Below are 16,111 nucleotides of genomic sequence, written 5' to 3' on the forward strand. Positions count from 1 at the left end.
TTTTCTGGGTTTTTTTTTAGCTTCTATATTTGTTACTATGTTTCAAACTGCCCGCTCAGAGGCCGGCAAGGCAGGCGGGGAACGTTGCAGTCCTCCATCACTGAAGCAAGCAAGCCTCATGTTCAATTTAGGCTGCCTGGCTGCCGGCTGCCATCTTGGCTGGCAGTTAATTTCCATATCGCCCTGATTAGCCAATGGGAAGGGTAGCGGTCGTATGCTAATTACCATCTTTCTCTTTTATTAAATAGGAATAGTAATATATATCTATATATTTATATATGTATATATAAACAAGTTTACTATTTTAACCCTTTTGAAGCATACAATTCAATGGCATTAAGTATATCACCCAGGACTTTCTCATTGCAACAGACACTCTGTGCCCATAAAACAATAACTCCCACTCGTCCAGTGTGGCTCAGTGTTTGAGCCTTGACCTATAAACCAGGAGGTCATATTTCAATTCCTGGTTAAAAAAAAAAACCCAGTAACTTCTCATTTTCCCTCCCCCAACCCTTGGTAACTATCCTATTTTATGTCTCTATGCATTTTCCTATTCTAGGTTCCTCATGTAAGTGGAATTCAATTTGTCCTTTTGTGGACAACGGATGTTTCAGACTGACAGGAAGGAGGAAAAGAAACTGAGACAAGCCAAATGCAGCTTCCCTTAGTTCTTTCACGCTCTGAGGCATGTCTAGGCTTCCCTTCTCTGGAGAGCTTCTTGGTAATGATGCCAAGAGGCTCCTTGTAGCTTGTTATGTAGTTTATCTCATCTCAGTTCCGTCCTCTTTTGTACAGAGACTGATTTTCCCTTTGCTGACTCCATCAGTTGAGCCCCCAAATAGGGTCACATCTCTGCTTATGGCACAAATTGCTTCTTGTGAAGCCTGAAGGAGGGCAGCTTCTACTCTCCTAAGAGGCTGTCTTGGCCACAATGGAACTTTGTGTATGACCATCGGGTGCTGGGTGTGAGCCAGGCTGGATGAAGTGGTGAGTTGTTCCTGATACTCAAGCCCTGAATTTTTGAGGGTACTGTTATCTGGAAGATGACTTTCCTCATGAAAAATAAAATGAAACCAGCCTCTGCTTTTCCTGCATGGTGCTTGGTTTGCAATTACCAGTAACTTTCTCAGAACTGACCAATCAACTTGACAATTTTGGAAAGCCTGTCCATCCGCATTTAGTACTTGGGAAATTCTACTTCCAGATCCCACTGAGACAAAGCAGATTTCCCATAGGTATTCCTAATTTGAAAAAGCCTGTCCTCGAACTTCCTTAGTTTTAGAGCTACTTTTCCAGAATGTGAGCCTCCTATATCTGTGGATAGATGTTCTATGTGTATGTTTAAATATATAGGATGCCACACACAATAAATAGTTCACAGGCCAGACTATGGCATTTTTGGTTAAGATATTTTCAAATTGGCTTCAAAGGGAACTAACTAGATCTTACAGTCATGGTCCAAAATCTCTTAGTCTCCTTACAAGAATGCTTTTCTTTCATTGGACTATGTCCAGTCTGCTATGTTGGTACAGGTTGTTGTTGGTTGGCTAGTAGACTCAGTGATGTACTTTGTATGACATTTGCTCTTATTTTAAGACTAGAGGCCTGGTGCATGATATTTGTGCACTGGCGGGGGCGGGGGTTGCCCCTCAGCCCAGCCTGCACCCTCTCCAAGCTGGGACCCCTCAAGGGATGTCCCACAAGGATCAGGCCTAAATCAGGCGTCGGACATCCCTCCCACAATCCGGCACTGCTGGCTCCCAACCATTCGCCTGCCTGCCAGCCTGATTGCCCCCTAATCACTCCCCTACCAGCCTGATTGATGCCTAACTGCTCCCCTGCCAGCCCAATTGCCCCCAACTGCCCTCCCCTGCCAGCCATCTTGTAACCACATGGGAGTGGCCATCTTGTGCCAGGGTGTGACATTCAATTTGCATATTACCTCTTTATTATATAGGATTCTTTCTCTTGGCATCTTCTTGATTCCTCTTCTTTTTCATATCCTAAAAGAGGCTCTTACTTGGTCCCTTCATTTCGTTATTCTCTGTCTTGCTAGTGGAGATAGGGTTTGGTGTTAGATACATCTGCTTTCAAATCCTGAATCTGCTACTTACTAGTTGTGTGACCTTGGGCAAGTAACTGAACTTCTCTAAGCCATAGATTCCTCCTCTGCAAAACAGGAATAAATGATTTGCTATTCTCAGAGATGTTGATACGATTGCCTAAGATAATTAGGAAAAGTACCTGGCACATAGCAGATACTCAACAAATATTAGCACACATCCCACACCCACTTCTTTTGATTTAGTTTAATGTAAGCCCTTCCCAGTCAGTCTGAACTCCTGAGACAAAACCCCAAATGTCCAGAGTTCGTTTAGGTCTAAGCTACACACAGCTGCTCTCAACGGAAGCTGCGTGATTGACAGCTACTATTGACCTGGCTTTGCGATATTGGTTCCTGCTGTCTTCATCTGAACCAGCAGCAACTACGCGGTACTGCGCCTTAACCTCCAGGCCAGGTTATGCCAAGGAGGGTGGTGTTCCACCGGTAAATTTACCTCCAAATACCTGTGATGTGGTTCCACATGTGAAAGTGACAAAGAACAAAGCTAAGGAACCATAGTTAGTGCGATAAGGTGTGGTTTCACCAAGTTGAAGGGACTCTTCTAAGCAAGCCGGGACCAGCTCACCTGCGCTTGTCACGGGGCAGGTAACTGGGACATCCTTTCTCCAAGACAGGCGAGGGCGCTTCTGCAGAGCGCTGAACGCCCTGTGGGGGCGGCGGAAGGCTTGCGGTCAGCTTTACTAACAGTCAGGGCTTAGGTTTCTGTTTGTGAAACTTTCTGTATTGTTTGGCAGCTTCTCCCCAGCACCCACCCGATCTGGACGCTCTCCGTGGCACAGCTGTGATGGGATTCCAAACCTTCGCCGCCAGTGGACAAATACTGACAGTGCAGTCCTCGGAATGGGGCTCCGGGCCAGCTGAGGTCTGAAAACACTTGGCTCCGTGATGGGTAAGTCGTAGCTCCCTGCTGGGCCCATTGATGTTGGTGCAGACTTTAACCCAAATTACTCATGAGGATCATTCTTCATTTCTGGCAACTGTACCAAATGCTAAACACTGCTGCTCAGGGCATTTGGGGCTGGGAATTTATGTCTTCCACGTCTACATACCGCTCTTTTCGACCTTTGAAAGCGCGGTCCCGTCTGGGCTCCCAGCGAGGGCAGGGCGAGATTTTGGGAGGAAGGACGACAAGAGGGGAGCACAACTGCTTCCGGCTGTCCCCAGCCCACGTCGTCCAGGGCCCTGGGGAGGGATGGGGCAGAGGACACAGCAGCGAGGGGAAGGGGAAGGAGATGGGGAGGGTGATGGGGGCCCAAGTTCCTTCCAGCTCTTCCCCGGCTTCTCCTTGCGCAGTCAGCGCGACAGCCGCGCGGCGATCCCAGGGAGCTTCTAGGGTTGCCTCCCAAGCCCGGATTCCCTGGGCTGGGGGAGGGGCGTGGCGGAGCCCGGGCTCCGCTCCTTGCTCCTCGCTCCTTGCTCCTCGCTCCTCGCTCCTCGCTCCTCGCTCCCGCTGTCTCTACAGCCGGGGGGCGCGGGGCCCTCGCTCCGCTGCTGGACCGGCGCGAGCCAAGACCAACGCGTCGCGCACAGGGAGCAGCTTTCCACCTCCCGGTGGGTCGCGCCGTGCGGGTGGCGAGAGAAGTGGGATGGGTTGGGGTGGGAGGTGAGGGGGAAGGATGGGCGCCAGAGACTGAGGGATCCCAGGATAGGTCTTGGCAGCTCTGCGGGCCTTTGGAGAAGGTAGGAAGCGGCTCCCCTGCAGGGGTGGCGGATTTTTATTGTATTGACTTGCAAGGGAGGGCGACTCTGCTGGCCTGGGTCTGGAAGGGCCAGAACGGGACCTCAAAGCACTTTTGCTGGGGACGACTATTGGCACAAAGCCTGCGCCCCGCTTGGTTCAAGGCGCCGTGTTCCGGATTCGATGGCTTTTCTCGGTTCCTCAAAAGTGCGCCCGCAGAGGACCCTCTCCCGAACTTAACCAAGCTAGGCTGCAGCATGAAAGCACCAAGTACGCTTTGCTCTGAGCGCGCCTGCAGAGACTGCCCAGGAAAAAGCGGGGTTGCTGCATTTTATCCTTGCCCCGCCCACCTGACCGGGATCGCGAGGTGGGGTGGGATTTGCTACAGACCCCTGCGAAATTGATAGTTTATAGAACGTGGAGAACTTTCAGAGGAGGGGTTATTTAGCCCCAATAGGAATTAAGACTCAAAGGAAAGGGCGTATCCAATAGCTGCCCTTTGGAAGGATCTTTGAGTGAAGTTGTGGTGGGAAAGTGCAAAGAAGTGAGGGGTCGGGAAACTTGAGTTTCTTAGACTCTTTCCTAAGGTCGAATAGCAGTGAACTTCGGTTTGCGCTTGAACTTCACTTGCTGTTGTGAGAAGTGCGAAAATAACTTGCTCTGCTTTCACTGGGTGGTTTGGAAGATAACTGGAGGGAGGGTAGTTCAGCTTCTCGAGGGCCTGTACAAAGTGGGGGAGCTGCTAGGATCCTAGATGAAAACTGAGAGCCGCGGCCTCTGGGGAGTTAGATTTGATTAGACATGTTGTTCGTGAGACCTGTTTAACTCTGAAAATATTGCTTGCTTTCTGAAGTTGGAGTTCTTGATTTCTGACATGGGAGATTCTGTCAGAGCCAAGTATAAATATCAAGAATGTCATTTTCATTTGAATGGTCTTTAGAGGAAGATAAGTCGAGTGCTCCAGAAGGAGTATTACACCCCCCCATCTGAAAAAATACAAATAATAATAGCATTGACAACTTTGAATAGTTTCCCTCATTACTAAATTTAGATGGATATGGAAATGAGATTCACATGGTTGGATGCATTACTGTTAAAATTTAAGCAATTATTTTTAGATAAGCATGTCCAGCCTGCCAGAGATTATAAACATGAGCGATACTAGTGCCTGTGTGTCATATTGTATCTTACCATGATTCCAAATAAGGCTTCTGATTGTTTTTTCCATTTTGATTAACAAACAGGAGTTGAAGAATCCCTCAGTTAAGAGGTTGGTAAATAAAACTAGATCTCCTTAATTATGCTGACTTAAACTAAACTGTAAGTTTTTATAAAATCACACTGATGGTGATAATAAAGCTAAATTTTATAGTATATTGTGTGTCAGACTGAGATATGCATGATACAATTCATCTAGTTCTCACAATAATCCTGTAAAGAAACTGAAGCAGAGAGCTTTGCCCAAGATGACAGGGCTAATAATTCATTTCTCTCATACTGGTATAAAAATTAAAATTGGGACTCTTTTTTTAACTTCTGTATTGTGTTTAATCCCACACATAGGGGTGGCCTGAGGGATGCCACTAAAGGCTCTGGAACAAGGTTCCAGACTTTGGACCCTGAGAATGCCACTGGGTTGCTATGTGGTGTTTACTTTTCTTCCTTTTTCTGCCCCTCATTTTTTTCATCTACAAGTGATGATAATGATTCCATATTGACTGAATGCTTTATTTCTCACCAGAAGTATGAACTGTGGAAGTGAAATAATTCTGAGAGATAAAAATCAAGAGTCACATATTTTTGTCATCTATAACATTAGGCTGGAAAATGGCAAATGAATAGAAGCTAAAAATTGTTATGGAGCTGAAGGGGCTTGTTTACCTACACACATCAAAGCCCAATAAAATGCCAACAGGAGTTTGCAGCGAAGAAAGTAAGGGTTTTTTTTAAGGAAGTGGCACCAAGCCCAGAGACACAGGTGAGCTAGTTCTCTAAAACCTGCCTCCCCAGTGGTTTCTAGGGGATGGGTTATACAGGGGAAAACAATAATCATGATGAATAAGGGAGTTAGGGTCATGCATTTGGTCCTGATGTCAGCCATAGGACCATTCTGTCTGGCTTAGCAAGGGTGTGGTTAGTAGGGTTGTTCTGCCTTTCTGGATGTGGAGCTGAAACACAACTGGGCCTAGATGTGACTGAAACTCTGTCTGTATGGTCAGCAGACCCAGCCTTTGTTCCTTAGACTGTTAGATGCCAACCAGAATCTGGTGTCCTAAGGGCTAAATGACTAAGGGAGTGGACAGGCAAGGAAAGAGGGAGGCAGGTGAGTCATGGTGCTCCTAGGCTGGACAAGGACATTTTGAATCAAGAGGAAACAAAAAAGAAAAGGTCATATTGAAGAGAGGAAATTGCTGCAGTTACAAAATTACCAACACACTTCATGTGATTTGCCTGAATTAAGTTTGAACATTGTTGATTTCCCCCCCCTATAATAACTTGAGTTTTGTTCTTGGATCATCCGCCCTACATTTATTAAAAGAGTTAAGTATAAATGAAACTTCAAAGGTTTTTTTTTGTTGTTGTTGTTGTTGTTTGCTTTGTCAAAGAGGAGGCATTTCCTCGACACTTTTAGGTTCTTCTGGCTGGTCTAATAGTCAAATTGACATGAGACAGATTAGCAGGAGAAAAACAAGTTAAAGTTTAATAACAAGTCTACCTCTTGTATAGATGGGAGAGACCCAGGAAAACGGAATAACTTATCAAAATGTCAGAAGCCACCACCTTAAATACCACTTTCAGCTAAAGACAAAAGAAATTGAGAGTAAAGAGTCAGATATGGGAGGTTACCAGAAATAGCATAGCAAACAGTAAGATTATTATGTAGATTTAGGTCCTTGCTTTCTTCATTGACAACTTATTCTAGAGATTTAGATAGCCTCTTCTTCCTGGTGCAGTGAGAGAAACACTTTTAAAAATTGAGATTTCCTCTACAAATGACCTTAGATAAATGTCCTTTTACAAAGGGTAATTTCTGCTTGGTTTTCAGAGCTTCTCTATGTTTGTTGTTTTTTTAAATTAACCAGTCTAAAAGAAGCATATTTTGGGATGGCAACTCTATTTACTCCTCCTCACAGGTAACATTGAAAAACACCCACAGTCAGCAGATGCTTTTCTCTAGTTTATTCAGGTGATGAAAATTGGAGAGTGGAGTTAATATTTTTATCTTTACACTTTTTCCTACCTTCTTTTGTTCTAACAAAGTATAATAGAACAGAAATCAACTGAGTCCTGAAAATATATATAAAGTACTTTCCTATTCTCTCTTTATTTGAAAACTAGAGGCCAGTGCACGAAATTCATGTGCTGGGGCAGGGGGGGTCCCTCAGCCCAGATTGCAAGAGGACGCAGTCCAGGCCGAGGGATCCCACCAGTGCACGATCGGGGCTGGGGAGGGACATGGGAGGTTGGCCAGCCGGAGAGGGACCATGGGAGGGCTCCAGGGCGTGTCCGGCCCATCTTGCTCAGTCCTGATCAACCCGACCCCAGCAGCAAGCTAACCTCTGGTAGGAGCGTCTGCCCCCTGATGGTCAGTGCACGTCATAGCGAGATCTCTGGATCTATTTTTGTTCATCAGTTTTTGTTATGTTTATTATATTCCACAAATGAGTGAGATCATGAGCAGCCTTAGCATATCAGCATATTATGCTTTGATTGGTTGAATGGCTGACCGGATGACCAGACACTTAGCATATTAGGCTTTTATTATGTAGGATTGTTCTTAGAAGACAGCTTTTAGTACAGATGGCCACTTTAAATCTGGTAGGTGAGGAGAATTGAACATTTGTGAATGCATATTTTAAGAGTGTTTTAAACAATATTGCTCAATTGTTAAATCATTTTGAGAGACTGAGGGAAGCTAGATAGGGACTGGGATCATGGAGGAGGAGGGAGGAGAAAGACAGGAACCCAACTAGGTGGAGTTACTAAGGCATCCCAACTTGGTGGGGAAGGAAGGGCACATGCAAGAGGCATGAACTTTATGACAGGAAGCTTGCAGATAACCAATTACAAGACAGTGAGGCATCTAACCAATCCCAAGAATGTTATTAAGGCAGAATTCTTTGAAAAGACCAATCAGGAACTAGTAAGGCTGCCTCTCCTCCCCTGCGTGCTAGGTTCTTGAGTTGATGGCATGAGAGGTGCTACCTGTTGCCCATGTGGCTTATGGCCATGTGGGACTTCACACGTGGACTTAGACTTTAATTAGCTTGGATGCTGAACTATTCCTGCCTATAACGTGGAAAGGAAGCTCTGGACACTGGCCTGGTCTTGGAACCCCAGCTGCACCTTTTCCAGGCCTGGCTTTTCTCAATAAACTTTGCTACCACTGACTGTTTTTGTCCGAGACTTCATTCTTTGATTTTGCAAGATAACAAATTCAGACTTAAACTGCCCTAGTACCTATATAAAATCTGTGGCAGTTTTTTTAATGCAGCATTTATTTATTTTTTTATTTTCACATATAAAATTATGATTTTATTTATTATTTTTAAAAAATTGTATTGTTTAAAGTATTACATATGTCCCCTTTCCCTCCCCATTGACCTCTTCAAGCCCACCCACACCTCCGAGCCCAGGCCTTCACCCCTCTATTGTCTGTGTCCATTGGTTATATTGGTTATGCTTATATGCATACAAATTCTTTGATCTCTTAACCTTCTCCTTCCCAAAGACCGCCCCCCCACCCCCCGCCCAGACCCTCTTCTGCGTTCCCTCTTGAGGTTTGATGATTGGTTCAATGTTTCTATGTCTCTGTATCTATTTTTGTTTATCAGTTTATGTTATGTTTATTATATTCCACAAATGAGTGAGATCATGTCATACTTATCTTTCTCTGACTGGCTTATTTCACTTAGCATAATGCTCTCCAGGTCCATCCATGCTGTTGTAAATGGTAAGAGTTCTTTCTTTTTTACAGCAGTATAGTATTCCATTGTGTAGATGTACCACAGTTATTTAATCCACTCATCTGCTGATGGGCACTTAGGTTGTTTCAAAATCTTAGCTATTGTAAATTGCACTACTATGAACAACGGGGTGCATACATTCTTTCTCATTGGTTTTTCAAATCTCTTAGGATATATTCCTAGAATTGGGATCACTGGGTCAAATGGGAGTTCCATTTTTAATTTTTGAGGAAACTCCATACTGTTTTTCATAGTGGCTGCACCAGTCTGCATTCCCACCAGCAGTGTAGTAGGGTTCCCTTTTCTCCACATCCTCTCCAGCCCTTGTCATTTGTTGATTTGTTGATGGTAGCCATTCAGACAGGTGTGAGGTGATATGTCATTGTAGTTTTAATTTGCACCTTTTTGATGATTAGTAACTTTGAGCATTTTTTCATATGTCTCTGGGCCTTCTGTATGTCCACTTTCGAGAAGTGTCTATTTAGGTCATTTACCCATTTTTTTAATTGGATTGTTTATCTTCCTTTTGTTAAGTTGTATAAGTTTCCTATAAATTTTAGAGATTAAACCCTTATCAGAAGTAACATTGACAAATATGTTCTCCCATGCAGTGGGCTCTCTTGTTGTTTTGTTGATGGTTTCTTTTGCTGTCAGAAGCTTTTTATTTTGATGTAGTCCCATGTGTTTATTTTATCCTTAGTTTCCATTATCCTAACCATGGTCGGCAAACTTCAGCTCACAAGCCACATGCGGCTCTTTGGCCCTTGAGTGTGGCTCTTCCTAAGCCTCAGGAGTACCCTAGTTAAGTTAATAACAATGTACCTACCTATATAGTTTAAGTTTAAAAAATTTGGCTCTCAAAAGAAATTTCAATCGTTGTATTGTTGATGTTTGGCTCTGTTCACTAATGAGTTTGCTGACCACTGTCTAGGAGATGTATCGGTAAACATATTGCTATGAGACATGTTGCTGCCTATGGAGTCTTCTAAGATTTTTATGGTTTCCCTTTTTATATTTAAGTCTTTTATCCATTTTGAGTTTATTTTTATGTATGGTGTAATTTGGCAGTCTAGTTTCATTTTTTTGCATGTATCTGTCCAATTTTCCCAACACCATTTATTGAAGAGACCATCTTGACTCTATTGTATGCTCTTGCCTCTTTTGTCAAATATTAATTGAGCATAATGGCTTGGGTCAATCTCTGTTCTGTTCCATTGGTTTATATATCTGTTCTTGTGCCAGTACCAGACTGTTTTGATTACAGTGGCTTTGTAATATAACTTGATTTATGGTATTGTGATCCCTCCAACCATATAAATCTTTCTTGATTGATGCAGCTATTTGGGGTCTTTTTTTTATTCCATATAAATTTTTTGAGAGTTTGTTCTAGGTCTGTGAAATATGCTGTTGTTATTTTAATGGGGATTGCATTGAATCTATAGATCACTTTGGGTAGTATAAACATTTTAATAATGTTGATTCTACCAATTCATGAACACGATATAATCTTCCACGTGCTTATATCTTTATCTCTTTTTCAGAATCCTGTAGTTTTTCAAGTACAGGTCTTTTATCTCCTTAGTTAAGTTTATTCCTAGGTATCTTAATTTTTTTTGTTGCAATCGTAAATGGGATTGCTTGTTTAGTTTCTCTTTCTGTGAGTTCATTATTGGTGTATAAAAATGCCATAGGTTTCTAGGAGTTAATTTTGTAACCTGCTATGTTGCAAAATTCATATATTAAATCCAATAGTTTTTTGATGGAGTCTTTAGGGTTTTCTATGTACAATATCATGTCATGTACAAATAATAACAGTTTTACTTCTTCTTTTCCAATTTAGATGCCTGTTATTTCTTCTTCTTACCTCTTTGCTATGGCTAGCACTTTGAGTACTATGTCGAACAGGAGTGGTGAAAGTGGGCATCCCTGTTCTTAGGGGAAATGGTTTTAGTATTTACTCATTGAGTATGATGTTGGCTGTAGGTTTGTCATATAAGGCTTTTATTATGTTGAAGTATGATACCTTTATTTCCACTTTGCTGAGAGTTTTATCAAAATAGTGTGTTGGGCTCGTTTGGCTCAATGGATGGAGCATCAGCCTTCGGACTGAAGGGTTCCAGGTTCCATTAATGCAAGGGCACATGCCTGGGTTATGGGCTTGATCCCCAGTAGGGGGTGTGAGGGAGACAAGCGATCAATGATTCCCTCATCATCATTGATATTTCTATCTCTTTCTACCTCTCCCTTCCTCTTTGAAATAAATAAAAATATATTTAAAGACAATAAAAAAAGGGTGTTGGTTTTTGTCAAATATCTTTTCTGCATCAATTGATATGATCACATGCTTTTTGTCTTAAAATTTGCTTATGTGATATATCACGTTTAGAGATTTGTGGATATTGTACTAGCCTTGCATCCCTGGAATAAGTTCCACTTGGTGATGGTTTCTGATCTTTTTAATGTATTGCTGAATGTGACTTGCTAATATTTCGTTGAGGATTTTACCATCTATGTTCATCAGGAATATTGACCTGTAATGATCTCTCTTTGTAGTGCTTTTATCTGGTTTGGGGATTAGGGTAATACTGGCTTTATAAAAAGAGCTTGGAAGTGTTCCTTCCTCTTGAACATTTTTGGAATAGTCTGAGGAGTATATGTGTTAATTCTTCTTTGAATGTTTGGTCAAACTCCCCTGTGAAGCCATCCAGACCAGGGTTTTGTTTTCTGGAAGTTTTTTTAATTTTTTTTATTACTGCTTCAATTTCATCAGTAGTTATCAGCCTATGCAGGCTTTCTTATTCTTCCTGATTGAGTTTTGGAAGATTGCACTTTTTTTGGAATATGTCCATTTTGTCTAGGTTTTCCAGTTTGTTGGTGTAGAGTTGTTCCTCATTTTTTTTTTAACAATCCTTTGTATTTTTGTGGTGTTGATTGTTACTTCACCTCTTTCTTTTCTGATTTTGTTTATTTGGGTCCTCTCCGCTTCTTAGTGAGCCTGGCTAGAGGTTCATCAATCTTGTTTATCCTTTCAAACAACTAGCTTTTGGTCCTATTGATCTTTTGTATTGCTTTTTTTTTTAGTCTCTATGTCATTTATTTCCACTCTGATCTTTATTATTTTTTCTTCCTTCTAAAGGTTGTCCCAAAATTCACGCGAGAAGTAATTTTGATAGAAAACACAGGTTTATAATTAAAAATTGTAAATTTTTTATTGATTCATAAAGTATACAGTATAGGGTTACGTATGAAATAGCATATCAGGTAAATGGCCTCCACGGCTTTGCTGGTACATATGCACTCTTTTGTTGAAATTTTCCATGACCGAAATGTGGCTGTTCAGGCAATAACAGTTAATGGTGCTCGCTATTGTGACATGATAATCCAGTTTTTTGTGCCTAAATTGCAAGATATGGATGTGGACGACATGTGGTTTCAACAAGACGGTGCCACATGCCATACAGCTCGAGAAATAATTACTGCATGACTCATTTCCTGGTCATTTAATTTCCCAGAATTGGCTGCCCAGATCATGCGAATTAACGCCGTTGAACATTTTTCTTTGGGGTTTTTTGAAGTCTAAGGTTTATGCCAACAAGCCCACGACCACCCACACTTGAAGGAGGAAATTGAGTGCTGTATCAACAAAATTCAGCCACATTTATGCAAAAACGGTCATGGAAAATTTCAACAAAAAGAGTGCATATGTGCCAGCAAAGCCGTGGAGGCCATTTACCCGATATGCTATTCCATATATAACCTTATACTATATCCTTTATGAATCAATAAAAAATTTACAATTTTTAATTATAAACCTGTGTTTTCTATCAAAATTACTTCTTGTGTGAGCTTTGGGACATCTTATACTTACTTTTCTTGTTGCTCTCTTTCTAATTCTTTAAGTTGTAAGGTTAGATAACTTATTACTAGTTTTTCTTGTTTTTTGAGGACTGTTTTTGCTGTGTCACAGAGAGTTTGAGTTGTTATGTTTTCATTTTCTTTTGCTTCCAGGATGTTTATTATTTCTTCTTTGTTTAATAGCTTGCTATTTAACCTCTATGTGTTTGCTTGTTTTTACTAGTATTATAGGTGATTTCTAATTTTATGCCATTGTGATCAGAGAGTATGCTTGATATAATTTCAACCTTCTTTAATTTTTAGAGGCTTAGCCTCTGTCCTAACATGTGGTCTATATTTGAAAATATCCCATGTGCACTTGAGAAGAATGTATATTCTGTAGCTTTGGGGTGAAATGTTCTGAAGATGTCAATTAGTTCCATTTGACCTAGTGAGTCATTTAGGCTTGTTGTTTCCTTGTTGATCTTTTTGCCTATAAAATTTATCCAGTGATATCAATGGGGTATTAAAGTACCCTACTATGATTGTATTGTTGTCCATCTTACCTGTGATCTCTTCCAAAATTTTTTTTTTATGTATTGGGGTGCTCCTCTATTGGGTGCATATATTTTATCAGAGTTATATCCTCTTGTTGTATGGATCCCTTTTATATGAAATGGCCTTCCTTATCTCTTGTTATGGCCTTCACTTTGAGGTCTATTTTGTCAGATATATGTATTGCTAGCCCAGCTTTCTTTTCATTTTCATTTGCATGAAATTTTTTTTTCCATCCCTTCTCTTTCAGTCTGTGTGAGTCTTTTGTTCTGAGGTGTGTCTCTTGTAGATAACATATATATATCAGTCATGTATTCTTATCCATTCTGCCACTCTATGTGTTTTTATTGGGGTATTTAATCCATTTACTTTTAAGGTTATTGTTGATAGGTACTAATTTGTTGCCATTTTTCTCCTTTATGTCTGTGTTTCTCCCTCTCTTTATATTCCTTCTTCTTACACCAGTCCTTTTAGTATTTCTTGCATTGCTGGTTTGGTTGTAATAAACTCCCTTTGCCTGTTTTTATCTATGAAGTTCCTGATTTCACCCTCAATTTTGAATGATAGTCTTGCTGGGTATAGTATTCTTGGATTCAGTTGCTTGGTTTTCATCATTTTGTATATTTAATTCCATTCCCTTTTGGCCTGATGTGTTTCTGTTGAGAAATCATTTGATAGTCTAATGGGAGATCCCTTGTAGGTTACTTTCTGTCTCTCTCTTGCAGTCCTTAAAATTCTTTCTTTGTCATTACCATTTGCCATTGTAATTACATGTCTTAGTGTGGGTATTTTGGAGTTTATCTTGTTTGGGACTCTCTGTGCAGTGTCACTTTTTTCTTCCCCAAGTCAGGGAAGTGTTCTGTCATTATTTCTTCAAATAGGTTTTCTATTCCTTGATCAGCTTCTTCTCCTTCTGGCATTTCTATTATGCGAATGTTGCTTCTTTTCATTTAAACTCTCCTGCTTTTAATCTCCCCCTCCCCCCTCAAATCCTGTTCAGATTGGGTGATTTTTTCCTACTCTGTCTTCTAACGTACTGATTTGGTTCTCAGGTTCTTTTAGTCTGCTGTTGAAACCTTCCATTGTGTTCTTTATTGCAGCTATGTCATTCTTCATTTCCTTTTGATTCTTACATATGTTGGTATATTTCTTTCCAGACATTTGTACATCCTTAGAACCATTACTCTGAATTCTTTCTCACAAATTGCTTGCCTCCATTTCATTTAATTCCTTTTTGAGCAATTCCTCCTTTTCTTTCCTTTGGGCATTGTTTTTTTGTCTCCACATTTTTGCTGTCCCTTTGTATTTGTTTCTATGTAATGTGAGTAGCTCTCTCTTTCTGGCCCTGGGCAACCTGCTTGAGGTCCAAGAGGTTGAAGCCCCTAGCGGTCCAATGGGCCAGGGATCCTTAGCCCAGAGGTTGGGTCTGCCTTGACTCTCATGCCTTTATTGTCTCTGCTCTGAGTTTTACTCCCTTCCTCTACATGCCTGGTCCCTCAGTTGTCTGTTGCAGATGCTGGGGGTTTGTAGGGGCTCGTGTACAATTTCTCTGGTGTGGGATTCCCTATGAGGTCCCAAAGACTTCTGGCATGCAATTCACTGCACAGACCTGGTGCCCAGGAAAGGGTGGTGCCCTAGGTCCTTCAGGCTCACACCATCAGCATGGTCCTGGGGCCTGAGCAGGGTCCTACACCAGGTACCTTGTCTCACACCATCAGCTCGGTCCTGGGGCCTGGGTGGGGTGCCAGGGGCCTCTGGCTCACACATTTAGCATGGTCCTGGGGCCTGGGTGGGGTGCTGGGTGCCTCTGGCTCACACATTTAGTGAGGTCCTAGGGCCTGGGTGAGGTGCCATGCTGGGTACCTCTGACTTGCACCATCAGCGTGGTCATGGGGTCTGGGTGGGGCACTGTGCCAGGTGTCTCCAACTGGACCATCAGCACAGGCCTGGGCAGGGGGGTACGTGGGGTCTCCTTGGTGTGAACTCAGTGTTGTGTCTGAAAGAGTGGGATCCTGGAGCACAGGGTCCTTTAGTGCAGTGCAGGGAGGTGCAAGAATTCTCTCTGGTGTGTGCTCACTGTGAATGTCTGGGAGCCCGAGGCAAGGTAGCATGCCACTCACTGCAGGGGTGTGGCAGTCATTCCTTGCAAGTTATGGCTGACCAGCAGCTCACTGCATGAGTTTAGGATGTTGTCCGAGGACAGTATGGATGTTGGTGTGGCTGTGTTCCTGGCTTTTCCCCTCTTCAAGGTGGCCTGGGCTCTCTGCCAGAGCTGTACTGGTCTGGAAATGCCTGTGGCAGTAGCAGGGTCTCTGCATCCAGGAGAGCCTGATTTGCCAGCCCCTGAGACTTATGTGAGATATAACTCTCCCTCACTCTCCCCCACACACACCACATATGCCCACACACTCCCCTCTTACACCTTTACTCACTCATACTTTCTCCCTCCCTGCCATCCTGCTGGCCACTATGTTGGGATCTCCTGGGGTTATTTTTGTTTGTTTGTTTTGTTTTGTTTTTCGTTGCTTACTCTTAGTTTAGACTTGTTCTCTGTGATATTTGGGCTGAGTGAGATAAGCATGTCAATGTCAGTGATATTGCTAGATTCTCAGCAGCTACTCTGTGCTTGGTGCTTTTTGACATTGTCTTCGCTTCACCCTTGTGCTGTTCTGGGTAAGACTGTAGACTTGGGAGCAAGACTAGCTGGGTGTAAATTGTCCCCACATACTAGCTGTGCCTCAGTTTCTTATCTATAAAATGAATATAATGATATCCTAGGTTGTTAGGATCATAGGTTGTGTGTATATAGAAAATTTAGAACAGTGACAGACACATAGTAAATGCCATGTATCAGTTATAAATTGATGATGATGGGTAAGATACTAGAAGATGAGTGCTATAAAAAATAAGGCATAATAAAATAGGTACAGTAAATGAGGATAGTGTATA

At 42.2% G+C, this 16,111-nt stretch overlaps 1 protein-coding gene across 2 annotated transcripts in view; it reads left to right on the forward strand.

The window, feature by feature from the left end:
• Positions 1-2,768: 2,768 nt before the first annotated feature.
• Positions 2,769-16,111, forward strand: part of KIAA0226L (KIAA0226-like ortholog) — a 73,362-nt gene continuing 60,019 nt past the window's right edge. Inside the window, exon 1 of one of the 2 annotated variants that reach the window (XM_015571042.1) lies at positions 2,769-3,017. The gene's annotated coding sequence lies outside the window, so the exon portion shown is untranslated. Of the gene's footprint in view, positions 3,018-3,579; positions 3,680-16,111 lie in introns of those variants that run through there. The other variant, XM_015571043.1, reaches the window with a different exon arrangement.

This window comes from Myotis davidii, unplaced genomic scaffold, assembly GCF_000327345.1.
Source record: "Myotis davidii unplaced genomic scaffold, ASM32734v1 scaffold848, whole genome shotgun sequence".
Lineage (NCBI taxonomy): Eukaryota > Metazoa > Chordata > Mammalia > Chiroptera > Vespertilionidae > Myotis > Myotis davidii.